The sequence below is a fragment of the Protopterus annectens genome, chromosome 16.part0 (genome assembly GCF_019279795.1).
Source record: "Protopterus annectens isolate FY-2018-M chromosome 16.part0, PAN1.0, whole genome shotgun sequence".
NCBI classification, from domain to species: Eukaryota; Metazoa; Chordata; order Ceratodontiformes; family Protopteridae; genus Protopterus; species Protopterus annectens.
In genome coordinates, this window is record NC_056750.1 from 155,198,119 (window position 1) to 155,216,939 (window position 18,821).

Below are 18,821 nucleotides of genomic sequence, written 5' to 3' on the forward strand. Positions count from 1 at the left end.
AGATGCAATCAGACCAAACCTAGTGAATATTCTGTGAGAATGGGAAAGAGGTAAGTAACAAGAAAGCAATAATGCCCGACAGGGTGTGTTAATGTGTAATTAATGCCTGCCCAAGGGTGTTGCCACAGTGTACACCCTGGAGGGCATTATTGTGTTGAGGGAATGGGCTGTCAGTAAAATTGTTAACTTATTTTTTTAAGTTCTATGTTTGTCTTTGGCTTTTCCTGGTTAGGGGTCGCCACAGTGGAACTTCGGTCCGCTAATGATTGGCAGCTGATTTTTATGGTGCCGAGTTGCCAGCCCAATGCCAAACCTCCAGTGAAGGCACATCCATTCATGCATGTCTTTCGGAGGCCACTCAACCTTGAGGAGAACATGCAGACTCCACACAGAAGGCACTCCAGCTGAGAATCGAACAGAAGAAGCTCTTGCTGTGAGGTAACAATGCTATCACTGTACCACTGTGGATATTTTTTTAAGTTCTCTATTTTGTATATTTTTGATGTGAAATAATTCCTCTGCCTAATGTTTCAAACTTTCTGTATGTTAATGGTGTTGGAGGAAGCATTTTAAATCAAATACTTATATATATATATATATAAGTATTTAAAAAATAAGTAAAACAATTTTACAAACAGCCCATTCTCTTGCTCATACAGTCTCTCCTGCTTTCAGATACACATACATATACACTCAGTCTCCCCTGGTTTCATACTCGCATTCACTCGCACAAGCATAACTCTTAACCTCTCCAAACAAAGCAGTTTGGAAAAAGCCAAAAATGGGAGGGCAAAGCCCCAAAAATAGGGTCACATTTTAAATATTGCTCTTATAAACTTAAAGTTGCTAGAATAAAATGTCTTTTATTACCATACATTTTCTGAATGATATAAAGCCTGAAACTCAAATGCCTGTAATTTAGTGAATTCACTGCTCACTGATTTGCCACAAAACTTCAGAAAAAAACATACATTTTATGAAGAACAGACATAAAATATGAAGCAAAAATCTGGACATTCTTTGAAAATTTGGACAGTTGAGAGCTATGCACACAAGATTGCTCTGTCTCTCGATCTCACACAGTCTCCTCTGCTTTCATACATGCATTCACTCACACAAGATCGCTCTCACTCTCTCAAGCTCTCACACAGTCTCTTCTGTTTTCATACACATTCACTTACACATGCAGACAAACATAAACACACTCATACACATACATACACTTTTTTCTGTTTATTTTTTTATACTTACTAAACATCAAAAGTGCTAGTTAGCGAGTGTTAAGTAATGGTGACCATTTTTTTGCAGTCCAAGCTCCATGGCAGCTTTAATATGCTGCCGTGAAGTGGTAGCCTCTTTTTTTTTCCAGTGGGCATTACTTGTACATTTATACCTTGCTGGAGAACATTCATTCTCCAATCAGGGTGCTGATGTACAGTTTGCCCATTCAAATATAAATAAAATTCTATTGCAGTAAAACTTTGTATACAGATAATTAATACATAAAGGAAAACACAAATACATGGCTTATTAGCTTATTGTGTATGGTGTGTTTCTGCAGTTAAGTTATTACAATACACATTCGAAGGGTAACTGCTCTTTCTACATTAAAACATATATATAATCTATCTATATAGCTATATATACAATTAAATAAGCAAATATAAAATATAGGAGTGACTTGTTATATGGCCACAGAATAATCTGTAAAGTTACTTTGCAAACACTTACATACGGCTCGTATAAAGAATTTTATAATTTACGTAAATGACTGGTAACAGCATGTGAATTAATAAAACAGGGGTGGTGTAGTTAAAACATTGTGTTAGGGCATATATGATGATTGTTGGAATCTGTATAATTTTGCTACATATGGTTTGCTCCTTTACTGCAGTGGGATTTCTTAGTATCTTATGTAGTTATGCTTTCTTTAATTAGGGTGCATTGGGGTAGAAGTCTGAGTAGTGGGGAATATATTCCATCATGTTTTGCTTAACATTTTGGATTTGGATTGAAGTACCAGTTTTAGGGTTCCTCATCTGGCTCAGTAGCTGTATCTCGCTTTTGGAAATGTGGAGGTTTTTTTTTGGAGGGGGTAACGATGGGAGTCTGACTGTCGGGAATCCAGGCAAATTTTATGTTTTAGTGGGGGTTGTATATATGTTAAGTAGTATTATATAAATGTGTATGATAGTATCTTGGGCACAATGGTTTTATAATTAACTTGTAATGCTGGTGTCATTTTATTAAGCTTTGGGCATGGCATTTCGGATAACCTGTAGTAGATACTCAATTGCTGAGGTAATCATTAAGTTGTACACATCCTTATTTTTGGCAGAGAGGTTATGTAGGATATGATATGCCATTTCAGAGCTCCCACAGCAGCTCAGTTGGTTTTAGTCACAGTAGCATTTTTCAAGGAAGGGATGATCAGGGAAACATCCCGAGGGCTATACATTCTAGAACCTCGCAGCAGCACGTTTTGCAGCTGTTACATTGATTTGCATTTCATCTGGAAGGGGACTAAAGATTCTTTCCTTCTTGGAGTATTTTAAATAACTGCACCCCTTAAAATTTTCCATCAGTGGTTTGGGTAAAGAAATTAATTGCCTTGACATCACTTTGAACATAGAAGGAAGAATCTGAGTTCTTCATAGCAAGATGTTTTTCGTCAGCAACTACCTGCATTACAAAAGCTTGCACCCACACCACATGAAGAAAGGTGTGATCAGGGGACAATACATCAGGGCAAGCAGGCTGACCAGCAGCAATGACACATTTGCAGATGAAGCAAAGATGCTTAAGAATCTATTCCTATAGAGAGTCTGTCCCCTCAGTTTATTAACCAACATTGCACAAGACGTAACTACACTTCGACAAGACAAAATCCATTCTATGGGCAACTTCATCTACTATGGAATAAAGTGACAAAAAGGTCACTCTTGCTCAAATACTAAGTGATTAACACCAAAGTGCTTTGCATTTACCCATTACCATTGACATGACTGGTATTAAACACCATTGATAACTGGAAAATCTACGGAAACAAGGAATTACAAGAAATTGCTGGTGAAAAACCATTGTTCACATACAAAAGAATTGCTGAATATTAAAAGCATGGTAGAAACTTCAAAGAAATATAATTCAACCCTAGAAACCTCCACTGGGACTTTAAGTGGGATAAATGCAAACATTGCCATTACATTTACAACAGTTCCACTATTTACATCCTAGCAGTACATAGAACAATTGTTTCTAGAGGCAGGTTCAACTGCGATTCACGTGGAGTGGTATACTTGGCAAATTGTGACATGTCAAAGTTACTACATTGGAAAAAAACATCGGAAAACTCGGGATTTACAAGCATATTTTAGCCATCAAAAAGGACCATAATGCTTTGGCTAAACATGCTGGAACGTGTATAGATTTCAAGAAGTTCAGTTTTCATTTGTTCAAGGTGATCTAGATACTCTTATGGTAATCATAATGTTTTGCTGGAATGCCAGGAAGCGGAGTGGCAGCTGCGACTTGCTGCAGATTAAAAAAAAAGGGTTGAATGAACATAACTTGAAGTGCCTTTTATTGGAGAGGTTATGATTGTCTCTTGCTCATCTTTTTTTATTATATAGAAGTTTCACTCTGAGGAGTCAAGTGCTCCGTATTGTGTGGAATGCTCTACATTTGGGATTTATTTAGGCCACTGTTCTGCTGTTCTGCATTGAACAGCTGTGGCTCTGCTTTGAATTTTGACTGGCTCATATATTGCAGTTAAAGCCAATCGGCATCACAGTATATGAGCTAGTTACTTCAATAAAATGGCAATGGTGGCCCCTTAACAGAGGCTTTTCCAAAGGGTTATATTGGTGTTTTAGTAACTACTCTCAGAAAAATAAGAACAATCCCTGTTACTAACAAGCCAATCATTCTTTATGAAGGCAGTGCTCTCTGAACATCTCTGGGAAGGAAGTAGCACTATAAATCTGACGTTTGGTACGCAGCTTCCGGGTCCCTTTTTCCCTGACACTATTTTATTTGCATTGACCCCTCCTGTGAAGATGCAGTAACTCCAAGCTTCTGGGGTGTTTTATATGACATAAAAAGGAGATGGAAGGGTGGCTGAGTATGGATGTTGCTTAGAATCACAAACACTGACCTTTGCAGGGCTGACATTAAACTATGATATTGTTAAAGTACGGAGTTTATGTACGAAACCCTGACTGGTGTGATAGCACTTGCAGAACAAAGTACTTTAGGGTCAAAATAAAACTAATGAGATACAAAAAAATAAAACGGGACATGAAAGTGAAGGAGCATGTCATTCTCCAATGGAGGAACAGTTACTGTCTGTACTCCCTTTGCAAAGCACTAATGCACCGAGGGTGAGTCATGCCTCTCAACTGTCCAGACTTTCACTATTTCTGGAGCCTTGTACTACCATTATTTTTGGCTTTGTCCAAATTTTTCATGCTAGGAGGTTGTGAGCTATGAGATGATCTGAGGATTGTTTCACTAATGGCATATATTTGAGTTTCATACTTCGAATCCTTCAGAAAATGTATATTAAAACAAGCCCTGTTCTAGCAACTTAAGTTTATAAGAGCAATATTTTAAAAATGTCCCTAATTTTTGTTTGTCCCCATATTTTGTTGGGCTTTGTCCAGATTTCTTGCACTAAGGTTAAGAGGTATGAAACTTCATATTATTCTGTGCCCTTTAAGACTTCCTTTATTTCTTGATCAGCATGGTTCCTATAAGGGCTACAAGTGTAAAGGGATGGTTTTAAAATGGTCTAGGTAAGTGGGCTCCAGTTTAATGAAGACAATGGGCAGGCAGCATATAGCAGGTTCATTGGTGCCAGTAGATGCATTGCTGAAAAGTCTGACTGTTCATTTTATGACTGTTAAACTTTGCATTGCTGCTGTTTTATCCACTGCCTGATATGAGGCATACTCTAATACATTTGATAGCTTAATACTTCTGGCAGAAAGCCCACTTCACCAGGTCCCATGAAAACGGTGCATTTTCACACAGTGCGAAAATAGGGTGTTCCACATTTTGACTGTTACACATTGCCAGGGTCTGTGTTCCACATTGGCCTCTTAAGAGGTTGAGACCTATGGTTTTACTTGTTTTATCTACCTGAATCTTTAAAATGTCAGAACTGCATTTTGTTACATTAAATTGTGTTATGCTATATTGAATTACAAATTAGGTTTGATAAGCTTAGGCATGCATATGACTCGAATATTTTCACTTCATCCACAAAACCTAATTTAAATGTTTACTTTGATTTGTCAGAAAGACGACTACAGAGTCTGTAGAGTGATGTTAGTTCTCATTTAGATGTTTGCACTTTGATTTGTCAGAAAAGTCACATGATTGTGCAGGTTTTAAATACACCATGAAAAGTCACATGATTGTGCAGGTTTTAAATACACCATGAAGAGTTTTTTTTAGAACATTTCTGAAGTTCTAAAAAAAAAAAAAAGTGCTAAATCTTTGACTTTCCTGCTACCATTTTCATAGTGTATTTGCAAGTTCTGAGTTTTTATTCACTACTTAGCATCTTGAGCATCCTTTTTATTTCTGTTCCAAGGAAGAGGAGGTCATATGGTTCTTACCTTTCTTTTATTCAGATAGCATGAATTCAAGCCTTGGCATGCCCTGCTGGTCACTCAAGTTCCTTTAATAGTAACCAGTGGAAAGTTCATTCTGTTGGTTTCCCTGGTCTTAGTTGGTTTCAGTTTTTCTGCCAGATTACTGTGGAAGAAGCCTTGCCCAGCATTGTGATAATTCACCTTTGGGGAAATTATCTGGGTCAAACCCTTAAGAAGATACAGTTGCCCAGAATGTTATGTGATATGGATCACATAAAGCAGCTATATCTGAAGGTAGTTTTCTTCTGGTCTTCCATCATCTCTAGACTGTACTGGAAGAGGGCTAGAAGGTCTAGTGCCATTGAGAGACAGGCATTTTATCAACCAGAGTCAAGTGAAATGCTAGCCAGATTGGTTTCTAGGTGATTGAGCACAGTGATACAGACTGGAGCCTGATTTCTGTGATTTGCACAATGTTAATTTGAATAACATGGGTTTTTATTTGTTTAATTTGGATAGGGTTGTTGCTGTTCAAAAATGTTTTAAGTTTAACTTGTTTTCTTCAATAACCCAGAATTTACTTGAGGCCACTGATTTGGGGAGAATGGCATGACATGCTGGGTTGGTGTCAGCCTTATGGCTTCACCCCCATTGTTCCGCCCTATTCTTGTTCAGCGGCCTTGGCTTTCCTCAAGGTTGACCCAGATTTGACCAGTGGCCACATCAAGGGGTATGTGGCTTGTAAGTACGAGTTAAGTGGGTTTGCCACCAGGTCTGAGGTAGCTAAGAATATAGACCTGGTTTTCTCTGAAGTGGCAGCCAGAAAGGGCAGGTTTACACCAACCAGCATGAGGTTGTTTGATGGTATTTGTTAAAATGTTGCATACGAATTATTTACGGTATCACTATTGGTTAACTTGATTGTTATATAATAAAAGGTCACAAAGTCAGTCTGGTGTGTTTTTTGACTTGGCTCAATGGGCAGTCGTGACTTACCTCGGTAATGGCTCAATGGGCAATCGTGACTTACCTCAGTAATGGCTTGTCTGCAAGCGCAAGTCATCATCAGGGGACAGGTACAGGCATGCATTCCCTATTTAAGGGATTGCTTCTGTTGCCTGCCAGGATCCTTTGGCAGGCACATTGAACCTCTATATGGGGTCAGGGGGTGTTTATGGCTTCACCCCCCTTGTGTTCACCCCTGTTCTTGTGCAGCAACCTCAGATCTCCTCAAGTTGGACCCAAACTTGACTGGTGGCCACATCAAGAGGTATGTGATTTGTACGTATGAGTTAAATGGGTTTGTCACCAGGTCTGAGGTAGCCAAGAATAAGCATCTGGTTTTCTCTGAAGTGGCAGGACGTTTTACGCCAAATGGTTTGAGGTGATGGTTTGATGGTATTTGTGTTGCTTATGAATTATTTATGGCATCACTATTGGTTGTTCTTGACTGTTGCATAATAAAAGGTTGCAAAGTCAATCCGTTGTTTCATGATTCAGCTCAGCGAACAGTTACAGGTAGAGTTGAAGCTCGTGATAAGGAGACTCAATGTTGATTGTACTGACAAAACAAAGAATACTCAGCTTCAACTACAACTCCATTAAACAATTGTTCAGTTCCTGCTTTCCTTTAAACTTTGTTCTCCACTCATCCCGAATATTATGCATGTATTACCACAAATTAATTTTGCTTCAATATAATTTGTGCCTTTCCTTTCTTGTAGGTCTCACCACTTTTATCTCCTTTACAATATTCAGTACTTCAGTTACAGTTGGTAATGATTTTGATTTCCATTTTTTAGTATTGCTTTTTTGGAAGCCCATAGTACTATAGTAAGACCTTAGCATGGCTTGACAATTCAGATCCTATATAGCTCAGCTGGGAGAGCGATAGACTAAAGATCTGAAGGTCTCTGGTTCAATCATGGGTTTCGGTGCAATTTTTAAGGTGGGAGGTTGGCATAATGGTTAAGGTGTTTGCCTTACAAACACAATGTGAAGGGTTTGATTCTCACATGGGGTAATTGGCTAGGCTTAGTGTGCCACAAGGGCAGTTAGCCTAGTAATAGGGAGTTGGCTGCGTTGGAGCATGATGAAGGTACAGGTGAACGATTATTATTTGGGTTAAATGATATTAAGGTGAGCTATTAGATGGGAGTTGGCTGCGTTGGAGCATGATGAAGGTATAGGTGAAGGATTATTATTTGGGTTAAATGATATTAAGGTGAGCTATTAGAAGGGAGTTGGCTGCGTTAGAGCATGATGAAGGTATAGGTGAACGATTATTATTTGGGTTAAATGATATTAAGGTGAGCTATTAGAAGGGAGTTGGCTGCGTTGGAGCATGATGAAGGTACAGGTGAACGATTATTATTTGGGTTAAATGATATTAAGGTGAGCTATTAGATGGGAGTTGGCTGCGTTGGAGCATGATGAAGGTATAGGTGAAGGATTATTATTTGGGTTAAATGATATTAAGGTGAGCTATTAGAAGGGAGTTGGCTGCGTTAGAGCATGATGAAGGTATAGGTGAAGGATTATTATTTGGGTTAAATGATATTAAGGTGAGCTATTAGAAGGGAGTTGGCTGCGTTAGAGCATGATGAAGGTACAGGTGAAGGATTATTATTTGGGTTAAATGATATTAAGGTGAGCTATTAGAAGGGAGTTGGCTGCGTTAGAGCATGATGAAGGTATAGGTGAAGGATTATTATTTGGGTTAAATGATATTAAGGTGAGCTATTAGATGGGAGTTGGCTGCGTTAGAGCATGATGAAGGTATAGGTGAAGGATTGTTATTTGGGTTAAATGATATTAAGGTGAGCTATTAGAAGGGAGTTGGCTGCGTTAGAGCATGATGAAGGTATAGGTGAAGGATTATTATTTGGGTTAAATTTAGTCTTGGTAGAGGGACCAGGGTTAGGATGAACATCTCCGTGTAGGAGGAGGTCATGCTGGGAATAAAATAGGAATTTAAGGATCTTAAGTGAGTTATTAAAATTCTTTTTGTTTAGGTAGAATGACATATGAGTTGTTCTGTGGTATTTTGGTAGTAGATAGAGGAACAGGTTATGTTACTATGATTAAGGGTGCTGAAAAAAGAGGATGGTAAAGTTTGCTGGAGATGATGGTTTTGTTCATGTAAAGTGATGTTTTCAAAGAAGGTGATATAATAAGGTATGGATAGGGAGGCTAAAGTAGTGGTAAAGAGTAGGATATATATATGTGAAGAGCTTTGGGTGTTGGAGACATGGTAGTGAGTAAGTCTCAGGTAAATGTAGCTTGTGAAAGATGGTCAGTTCAAGAGCAAGTTGATACGTGCCAACTCACTGAGTAGGGTTTTGTGGGAAACGAAAAAAAAGAAAAGGAAGTAGGAGATGGGCAGAGGTTGTAATTAACAGGTAGATACTGGAGAAATAGCAAGTACAAGGTGTGGTAAGGCAAGGTAAAAGGAGAAAAATAGGAGAGGAGGATGAAAGAGATGAAGTTAAGAAGGTGTTGAAAAAGATTGGGATATAGTTCTAGAGTTGGTGGTTTGAGATGGGTGGAGCAAGAGGAGGGGAGTGAAAGAAAAATAGATATCAGTCCAGGGGAGAGGCCTAGTCATATAAAGTCATTTGATAGCTTAATACTTCTGGCAGAAAGCCCACTTCACCAGGTCCCATAAAAATGGTGCATTTTCACACAGTGCGAAAATAGGGTGTTCCACATTTTGACTGTTTGTCACACATTGCCAGGGTCTGTGTTCCACATTGGCCTCTTAAGAGGTTGAGACCTATGGTTTTACTTGTTTTATCTACCTGAATCTTTAAAATGTCAGATCTGCATTTTGTTACATTAAATTGTGTTATGCTATATTGAATTACAAATTAGGTTTGATAAGCTTAGGCATGCATATGACTCGAAGATTTTCACTTCATCCACAAAATGTCCTAATTTAAATGTTTGTACTTTGATTTGTCAGAAAGACACGACTACAGAGTCTGTAGAGTGATGTTAGTTCTCATTTAGATGTTTGCACTTTGATTTGTCAGAAAAGTCACATGACTGTGCAGGTTTTAAATACACCATGAAAAGTCACATGACTGTGCAGGTTTTAAATACACCATGAAGAGTTTTTTTTTAAACATTTCTGAAGTTCTAAAAAAAAAAAAAAAACAGAACAAAAGTGCTAAATCTTTGACTTGAGTCCCGTTCCTACTACCATTTTCATAGTGTATTTGCAAGTTCTGAGTTTTTATTCACTACTTAGCATCTTGAGCATCCATTTTATTTCTGTTCCAAGGAAGGAGGTCATATGGTTCTTACCTTTCTTTTATTCAGATAGCATGAATTCAAGCCTTGGCATGCCCTGCTGGTCACTCAAGTTCCTTTAATAGTAACCAGTGGAAAGTTCATTCTGTTGGTTTCCCTGGTTTTAGTTGGTTTCAGTTTTTCTGCCATAAGATTACTGTGGAAGAAGCCTTGCCCAGCATTGTGATAATTCACCTTTGGGGAAATTATCTGGGTCAAACCCTTAAGAAGATACAGTTGCCCAGAATGTTATGTGATATGGATCACATAAAGCAGCTATATCTGAAGGTAGTTTTCTTCTGGTCTTCCATCATCTCTAGACTGTACTGGAAGAGGGCTAGAAGGTCTAGTGCCATTGAGAGAGTCAGGCATTTTATCAACCAGTCAAGTGGAATGCTAGCCAGATTGGTTTCTAGGTGATTGAGCACAGTGATACAGACTGGAGCCTGATTTCTGTGATTTGCACAATGTTAATTTGAATAACATGGGTTTTTATTTGTTTAATTTGGATAGGGTTGTTGCTGTTCAAAAATGTTTCTAATTTGAACTTGTTTTCTTCAATAACCCAGAATTTACTTGAGGCCACTGATTTGGTGAGAATGGCATGACATGCTGGGTTGGCGTCAGCCTTATGGCTTCACCCCCATTGTTCCACCCTATTCTTGTTCAATGGCCTTGGCTTTCCTCAAGTTGGACCCAGATTTGACCAGTGACCACATCAAGGGGTATGTGGCTTGTAAGTACGAGTTAAGTGGGTTTGCCACCAGGTCTGAGGTAGCTAAGAATACAGACCTGGTTTTCTCTGAAGTGGCAGCCAGAAAGGGCAGGTTTACGCCAACCAGCATGAGGTTGTTTGATGGTATTTGTTAATATGTTGCATACAAATTATTTACGGTATCACTATTGATTAACTTGATTGTTGTATAATAAAAGGTCGCAAAGTCAGTCTGGTGTGTTTTTTTGACTTGGCTCAATGGGCAGTCATGACTTACCTTGGTAATGGCTCAATGGGCAATCGTGGCTTACCTCGGTAATGGCTTGTCTGCAAGTGCAAGTCATCATCAGGGGACAGGTACAGGCATGCATTCCCTATTTAAGGGATTGCTTCTGTTGCCTGCCAGGATCCTTTGGCAGGCATGTTGAACCTCTATATGGGGACAGGGGGTGTTTACGGCTTCACCCCCCTTGTGTTCACCCCTGTTCTTGTGCAGCGACCTCAGATCTCCTCAAGTTGGACCCAAACTTGACTGGTGGCCACATCAAGAGGTATGTGATTTGTACGTATGAGTTAAATGGGTTTGTCACCAGGTCTGAGTAGCTAAGAATAAGCATCTGGTTTTCTCTGAAGTGGCAGGACGTTTTACGCCAAATGGTTTGAGGTGATGGTTTGATGGTATTTATGTTGCATATGAATTATTTATGGCATCACTATTGGTTGTCCTTGACTCTTACATAATAAAAGGTTGCAAAGTCAATCCGTTGTTTCATGATTCAGCTCAGCGAACAGTTACAGGCAGAGTTGAAGCTCGTGATAAGGAGACTCAATGTTGATTGTACTGACAAAACAAAGAATACTCAGAACTTCAACTACAACTCCAACATTAAACAGATTGTTCAGTTCCTGCTTTCCTTTAAACTTTGTTCTCCACTCATCCTGAATATTATGCATGTATTACCACAAATTAATTTTGCTTCAATATAATTTGTGCCTTTCCTTTCTTGTAGGTCTCACCACTTTTATCTCCTTTACAATATTCAATACTTCAGTTACAGTTGGTATTGATTTTGATTTCCATTTTCTAGTATTGCTTTTTTGGAAGCCCATAGTACTATAGTTAGTAAGACCTTAGCATGGCTTGACAATTCAGATCCTATATAGCTCAGCTGGGAGAGCGATAGACTAAAGATCTGAAGGTCCCTGGTTCAATCATTGGTTTTGGTGCAATTTTTACGGTGGGAGGTTGGCATAATGGTTAAGGTGTTTGCCTTACAAACACAATGTGAAGGGTTTGATTCTCACATGGGGTAATTGGCTAGGCTTAAAATGTGCCACAAGGGCAGTTAGCCTATGAACCTATACCACAGTTAAAAAAAAATTATTTCCTTAGTTACAGCCATTTGCTCCCCCAACATTTCTGGCAAACTGCACTGTAGGGAATGTTTAAAATTTGTACATTTTACATTTGTAAATGGCATGCTCCCAATTACTACTTTCCCATCAGACCTCCAGCATTTTCTATCTACTCTAGAAAGAATTCTTTGAAGTCTGTTAGGCGCATGCTGTCTATGTAAGCACTTCTCTGCAAAAATCCTAAATCTTCTGGAATTTGCTACATGATTTGAAGCCAGGCAGATGTCCTTCCATTTTTACTTTGTAAATTGCCTTTTTTATCTCTTCCCAATATTTTAACCTTCTCTGATTTATATAGTTATCATGCATTATCTTATATGCAGTAATCCCTTTTTAATCAGCAGCTTCTGCTCTAGGCTCAACTAAAACTCTATCAAAATTGGTATTTTCACTTGGCAGAATCCGATCTTTTTATCCTTTCCTATAATTTATCAGCCTCTGTTAAGGAAGGCAGTCTCTAACCTGCAGTCTAAGGTTCTGCCTGGCCTCATCCCTCTCTAACTTTTCCCTTGTGATTAGCTCACAATGCATTAGTTCCTTTGCTAATTTTCCAACCTCCTCTTACATATTTTATTTACTCCCACGGGCAGTCATTTCTGTTAGAGAATGTCCTTTCTCCATTCTTTTGTTGGCTTAGTTCTTAGAATACTTTCTGTTGCTTTATGAATATATTCTGTATGGTTATTGTTAGTCTCCTTAAGGACCTGCCTCCAAAATTAAACCCTCTCATTATTGAACCCCCATCATCTCTGTCCTTTTTGAATTGTAACCCTCTGCTTGTGCCATCCATATAAGACTTAACCGCATAGCTCTAAAGTATCCATTTAAATCACATGATCCTAAGCTGTCTTGTCCTACAGTGGAAATCAACTTATCCTCTGTCTTGCCCTCTTGTCCTACAGTGGAAATAAACTTATCCTCTGTCTTGCCCTCTTCCCCTAATTATCCATAATTTCTCTTCTGGTTGATAAAAATGTGCCTGACCCACATATAAAACTAAAGGGACTTGTAACATTTTCACTGCTTGCATCTCGCTATCCATGCATGTAATCAAAAGTGTTCAGCTTCTCAATTTCTGCATTGACTTTTTAGTCTATTCCTAAATATCCCTAGCTGCCAAAATAGATTCCTTTGTCCCAATAAATATGGGTATTGCTGAGCCCCTGCATGTAGAGGTTACCTAGTTTACTGCTATAGCCTTTGTTTTATCTTATTTTATACCACCTAAATCTTTCGGCTTTTCCTGCTTAGGGGTCACCACAGCGGAACTGCAGTCTGCTAATGATTGGCAGTAGATTTTTTACGGGCGCCCAACCTTTAACGAAGGTACACCCATTCTACGCATGTCTTTCAAATGTCACTCTACCACGGGGAGGACATGCAGACTCCACACAAGGCGTTCCAGCTGAGAATCGAACGGGAGAACCTCTTGCTGTGACGCAACAACACTACCGCTGCACCACCGTGGCTTTTAGTATTTTATACCACCTAAATACCTGAAACTATATCAAAATCTTCCACAGTACCAAAATGTCCTTTTCTGGATTTGCCACTGACATGTCTGTAAATAAAGAACTATTGGCTACCATAAAATTTATATTTCATTTGTGGGTTTCTTATTTTCTTGGCCAGTGGTTCTGTATGTATAAAGCAAATAAAGGAGAAAGTGGACACCCCATTCTGGCTATTCTGTTCAAATAAAGATGGTCAGAGATGAGCTCTGCCACCTTAATCCCTGCCTTTGACCCTTCATAAACTCTCGTTATTAATCTTTTAGTGCATCAGGGAATGCAAATGCTACTATCCTACTCATAAAATCCCAGCTGACTTTTTCGGCATCCAGACCAACCAACAATATAGTGGCACCTTCTTAACACTGCTTTTCTCTGGATCATCATTCTCTCAGTGTTAAATGTTTCCTTCCCTTTCACAAAACTACATTGATCCGTATCGGTTAACTTTGGCAGCACATTTTCCATTTTCTGAGCCAGTACAGACGTGCATACTTTATAATCATGGTTTAAAATTGAAATTATGTATGGAGCTGGCTGTGAAGACACTCTTCCATCTTTAGTTAATACAGCCATCACCAATTTCTTCCAAGTTGCTGGCACCTTACCCTTTTAAAATATTGTTAAATTAAATCTTGCAGATCTTTTTCACCTTTCCTTCCAGCACCCAAAGTTCCATATGAATGTCTGTTCCTGAGACCTGAAACATCATTACTCTCACTCATTCCTTTCTTTGGTATTAATTTTAGTCTCATCTTCAGGTAACCCTGCATGATTAAGTTTTACTTAAATATAATCTATTTGTTCTAGAGAGCACCCCTGCAATACCAGGCTACAATTCTTACCACACTTTTTGGGCACAAAACCAAGACCGAAACACTAAAGGTGGAGGAGTGTCCATATTCATCAAGGATATTCACACCTCCAGGCTAGTTGCCCAACACAATGCATCTGAAATTCTCTAGGTGCAACTAACACTAGGTAAGACTGCAATCCAAATTGTAGCTTGCTACAGATCCCCCACTATACCCCAGGATTCTCACTACACCTTCCTAAACATACTGGAAAATATTAATATACAACCAAACACCCTAATACTGGGTGATTTCAACTACCCTGCCATTAATTGGGAAAACTACGGTTCTTGGAATTCATAACTTCCAATGCCCTGGATCAACTAATCCATTGTCCCACCAGGGGCTCCCATATCCTAGACCTGGTCATTACCAACATGGGAGATGCTCCACACCAGTGGTCACCCCCTCCAGTGGTCACCCCCTCATTGGTCAGGTCTGACCATAAGCAAATCACCCTTAACATCCACATCCCACCCCCCAGTAAGGAAACCTCCTTAAACTTCTCCAAAGCCAACTTCATGCTACTGAAGTCAGAAGTGACAAACTTCACAACACCCACGCAGACGGGATCTGGACGTTCGACTGCAGAATCCTACACTAAGGCACTGTACAAGCACATCCACTCGTGCATGAATCGTGCCATCCCAAATAGAACCAAGATGCTTTTCTCCAAAAAAGAAGCCAATCTGGTGGTCCCCTGCTATAAACAAACTATACGACAGAAGGAAGAAACTGTTGCAGAAAAGAGGAAAATTCCAGGATGCAAAAAACTCCCTCACCAGCCTCCGTAAGAAGCTGAGATGCCTCAAAATCCTCAAAAGCTAGTTACGAAACAAAATTGCCTATGATTCCAAAGACAACCACAAGGCATTCTATAGTTATGTCAAGAATCTAAATGGCAATGCTCAGATCTGCTCGGAGCTACAACAGAATGGTATTAAATATACTGATCCCAAGGATATTACCAATATCCTGGCAGATTTAGTGCCAACTTCACTCCCCTCTCACCCCCTAAAGGGCCCATCTCAATACCAAAAGATTGCCAAATTCCAATCACAGCCACACAGGTAGAAACAGCACTCTCCAAAGCTAAGAATACAGCATCCATGGGACCAGATGACATCCCAGGCTGTGTACTACATGAACTACAAAATGAACTGGCACGTCACCCAAGTGTTATGTTTAATCATAGCCTCATCTCAGGCTTCGTGCCCACTTGAGTGGCGCACAGCTACAGTTACTCGCTCCACAAGGGAGGATCCCCCTTGGATCCCTGGAACTACTGTCTCATCAGTCTGACAAGCCTGATCTGCAAGGGCATGGAACGCATTATCATGGAACTTATAAACAGACATTGGCCACCTCCAGACACTGGACCCCACCCAGATTGGGTTTGTGAAGGGCCAATCTTGTCTCCTGAATCTGACTTCGATCAGTCTCCAGAGCTGTGGATGAGGGTAAGGCTGTCCACACAGCCTGTCTGGACCTCGCCAAGGCCTTTGACACCATCCCCCACTCTGGAATCCTAGATAAACTTACTAAGCTGGGCATAAATCCCTACGTCACTCGATGGGTTGCCAACTGGCTTACTGACAGAACCCAGACTGTAAAAGTAGCCGACTCTAAATCCAGCTCCAGACAAGTGGAGTACCTCGGGGTTCAGTCCTGGGACCACTCTTGTTTGGCATCTACTTCTCTGAAGTACAGGCTAAGACTAGGACTCTGGCTAACAAAGTTTGCAGATGACTGCAAACTGGGAACCATTATTGAATCCCCAAATGATGTGGATATTCTGCAAAAGTGCCTTACAGAAACAGATGCCTGGTGCCAGAGCCATGGGCTCAAGCTTAATGCCAAGAAATGTATAGTTATCCCCTTTGGAAAAAAACATGTAACCATGAACTACCACATAGGTGGCAGGACACAACATCAGTGTGATGAGAGACTTGGGGACACAAGTGGACCGTGGTCTCGCTTTCGATAACCACATCACCACAACAGTCTGGAAATCCTATGTGGCGCACCTCATCACTAAGGGCTTTTCATCCAGAAAAAAGGAGGTTATTGTCCCACTGTACTCATCCCTCATTAGACCCATTATAGAGTATAATGCCCCATTTGGTATGTACCTCACAAGACGTCTGCAACAGCTGGAAAGGCCACAGAAATACCTCACTAAAAGAATCACGGGCCTAAAGCAGATGACGTATGCTGACCGTCTAAAAAAAACTCCAGCTATACTCTGGCATATCGTCTACTCTGAGGCGATCTCTGCTTAACATACAAGGCCATGTCAAACCTTGAGCTGTTGGACATGCTCCACTTAAAGAAATCCCAATCCCTCAGAGCCACATGCTCCATGGATCTACACCTTATCACCATGAACAAAACATGCTGGAGGGATAGGTTCCTGACCCAGAGACTCCCCATACTGTGGAATAGACTGCCCATACATGTCAAGCAGAGCGCCTCATTGGCCCTCTTCCAAAGGAACCTTGATTGGATGGGAGGAAATTCACCCTGGGATCATGTCAGTCGCCCTGCTAGACAGGGGCCCAGAGAAGTAAATGTGGGAAAAAATTTCCAGGGAATTGTTATGGCTAGGCTTGCATAGGCCTTGGGGCCGATAGCCTAGTACCAACCTATGAACCTTTCTTGGTTTCCTTATTCCTTTGGTTTATGCAGACTTTCATAACATTTTACAAATATATCTGATACCTATAAAGTGTCTCCTTGTTTGTTACAAGATCCATAAGTCTGAACTTCCTGCCATCTGTTTCCAAGTCATTGTGCTAAAACTTGTGCTCTGGAGTTATCAAAAAATTGCTTAATATGCCCTGGCTAAATTTCCCCTAGTAGTATAAATACCACCTTAGGTCTCCCCTGAAGAGGCTTCTAGCCTCATAGGACTAAACCAATCAACAAAGGATAAATAAAATTCAATTCCTTAATATAATATATATGAAAGAGTACAAGTGGGAATCTAAAAATCAAAATGACTGTCTACACTCCTTATACATTACTAAACTCAGTCTCACCAGTTCAGAAATTAGTGGGAATGTGTATGTATACTTTAAATTACTGTTTAATTCATATGCAGGATTTATATTCTGTATATACCATGTTCTGTAGATCTGTTTGCATTTAGGCATGATGTAAACACTATAGTACATGTAATGTGCTAAACTCCTGTTAAGTTAAATATCCCCAAGTTTTATGTAGTACTTTTTTTACTTCTAACTTATGCAAATGTAAGTAATGCAAAGTTTTTCTGCCGATCTCCACTGAAAAGGGGCTTGCCCAAGTCTTTCTTGCCTAGTAAACATATGTTGGCAGCGCTGTTACAAAAGTTGATGAGGTTAGCACAGACTGAGTCTGACTGGAAAAGGAAAAAGCAGTAAAGAGCAAGATGTACTTGGAATTGCTGAGAAACTGGTGCTATCAAATCCAGTGGGTAATGGAATGGAAGAGAGAAGGGCAGAGATGGTTGTAGAGAGAAGAAAGAAATGCTTAAAAAAAACTGAGGTAGCGATCCATAAAGGAAGACTTATGAACAGTGTGGATGTGAAGAACCACAATCCTTGCCCAAATACTCTTCCACTGAAGGGGACCTCTCACAAAAGTATCCCAGTCCCAAGGGTGGCAATAGTGGAAGGACCAGGGAGCTGTGACATCACAGCATGGGTCGGTTTTTACTACTGTCACTGATGTCAGTCTGGGGAGCGAATTGGCCAGAAAACTACCTGTATTAATTGACCTTGAAATTGATGAATTGGAGACGGCAGCAAGCTTTTCCATTGCAGGATATGTTTTTTGGAAAGTGAAACCACCACAGTACAGTCAGGTACTGCACTAGTGGAGAGAAACAATCAGTTTAAAATGTTTTAAAGGCTATATTGTTTGTTCATAGCAGGGACTGTAAACGGTGAGAAAAAGGACAGAAGTTAAGCATTTAATAACATAATCATGTTGTCCTTTAAACAACAAAGCAAATCCCAGAGCTAATTAAAACCAAAGATACATACACTATATTCTCAGCATGGCATGAAGTTCAGTTCAGCAGTAAGATCTATTTACCCAAACTGGCTTTCTGTCAACATTTTATGTATTTAAATTTGTTGACCGGGAGTGTCCGACTGGACGTAGGTCCATTTTCAGCGGAGGCCCGGGGAGAAAAGCTCCACAGTAAAATAAGCAGACAGTAGTTACATTGTATTACATAGCAATTAACAATTTAACATAGCAATTACTTACAACATATTTACAGATGAAGAACATAGTACATCAGTAGACCACTAGAATCTTTCTGTGAAGTACATAACGGACATTAACAAATGTTACAATGAAGTTCCTGCTGTACAAGTACTAGGCTTATGAGCATCTGAGCTTGCTATAATCAAGGTAGTTAGTGGAATGGGAAGAAAGGTAGTGG

At 39.8% G+C, this 18,821-nt stretch overlaps 1 long non-coding RNA gene across 3 annotated transcripts in view; it reads left to right on the plus strand.

Moving 5' to 3' along the window:
* Positions 1-18,821, plus strand: part of LOC122791000 — a 381,867-nt gene that overhangs the window by 77,271 nt on the left and 285,775 nt on the right. The window lies entirely within an intron of this gene.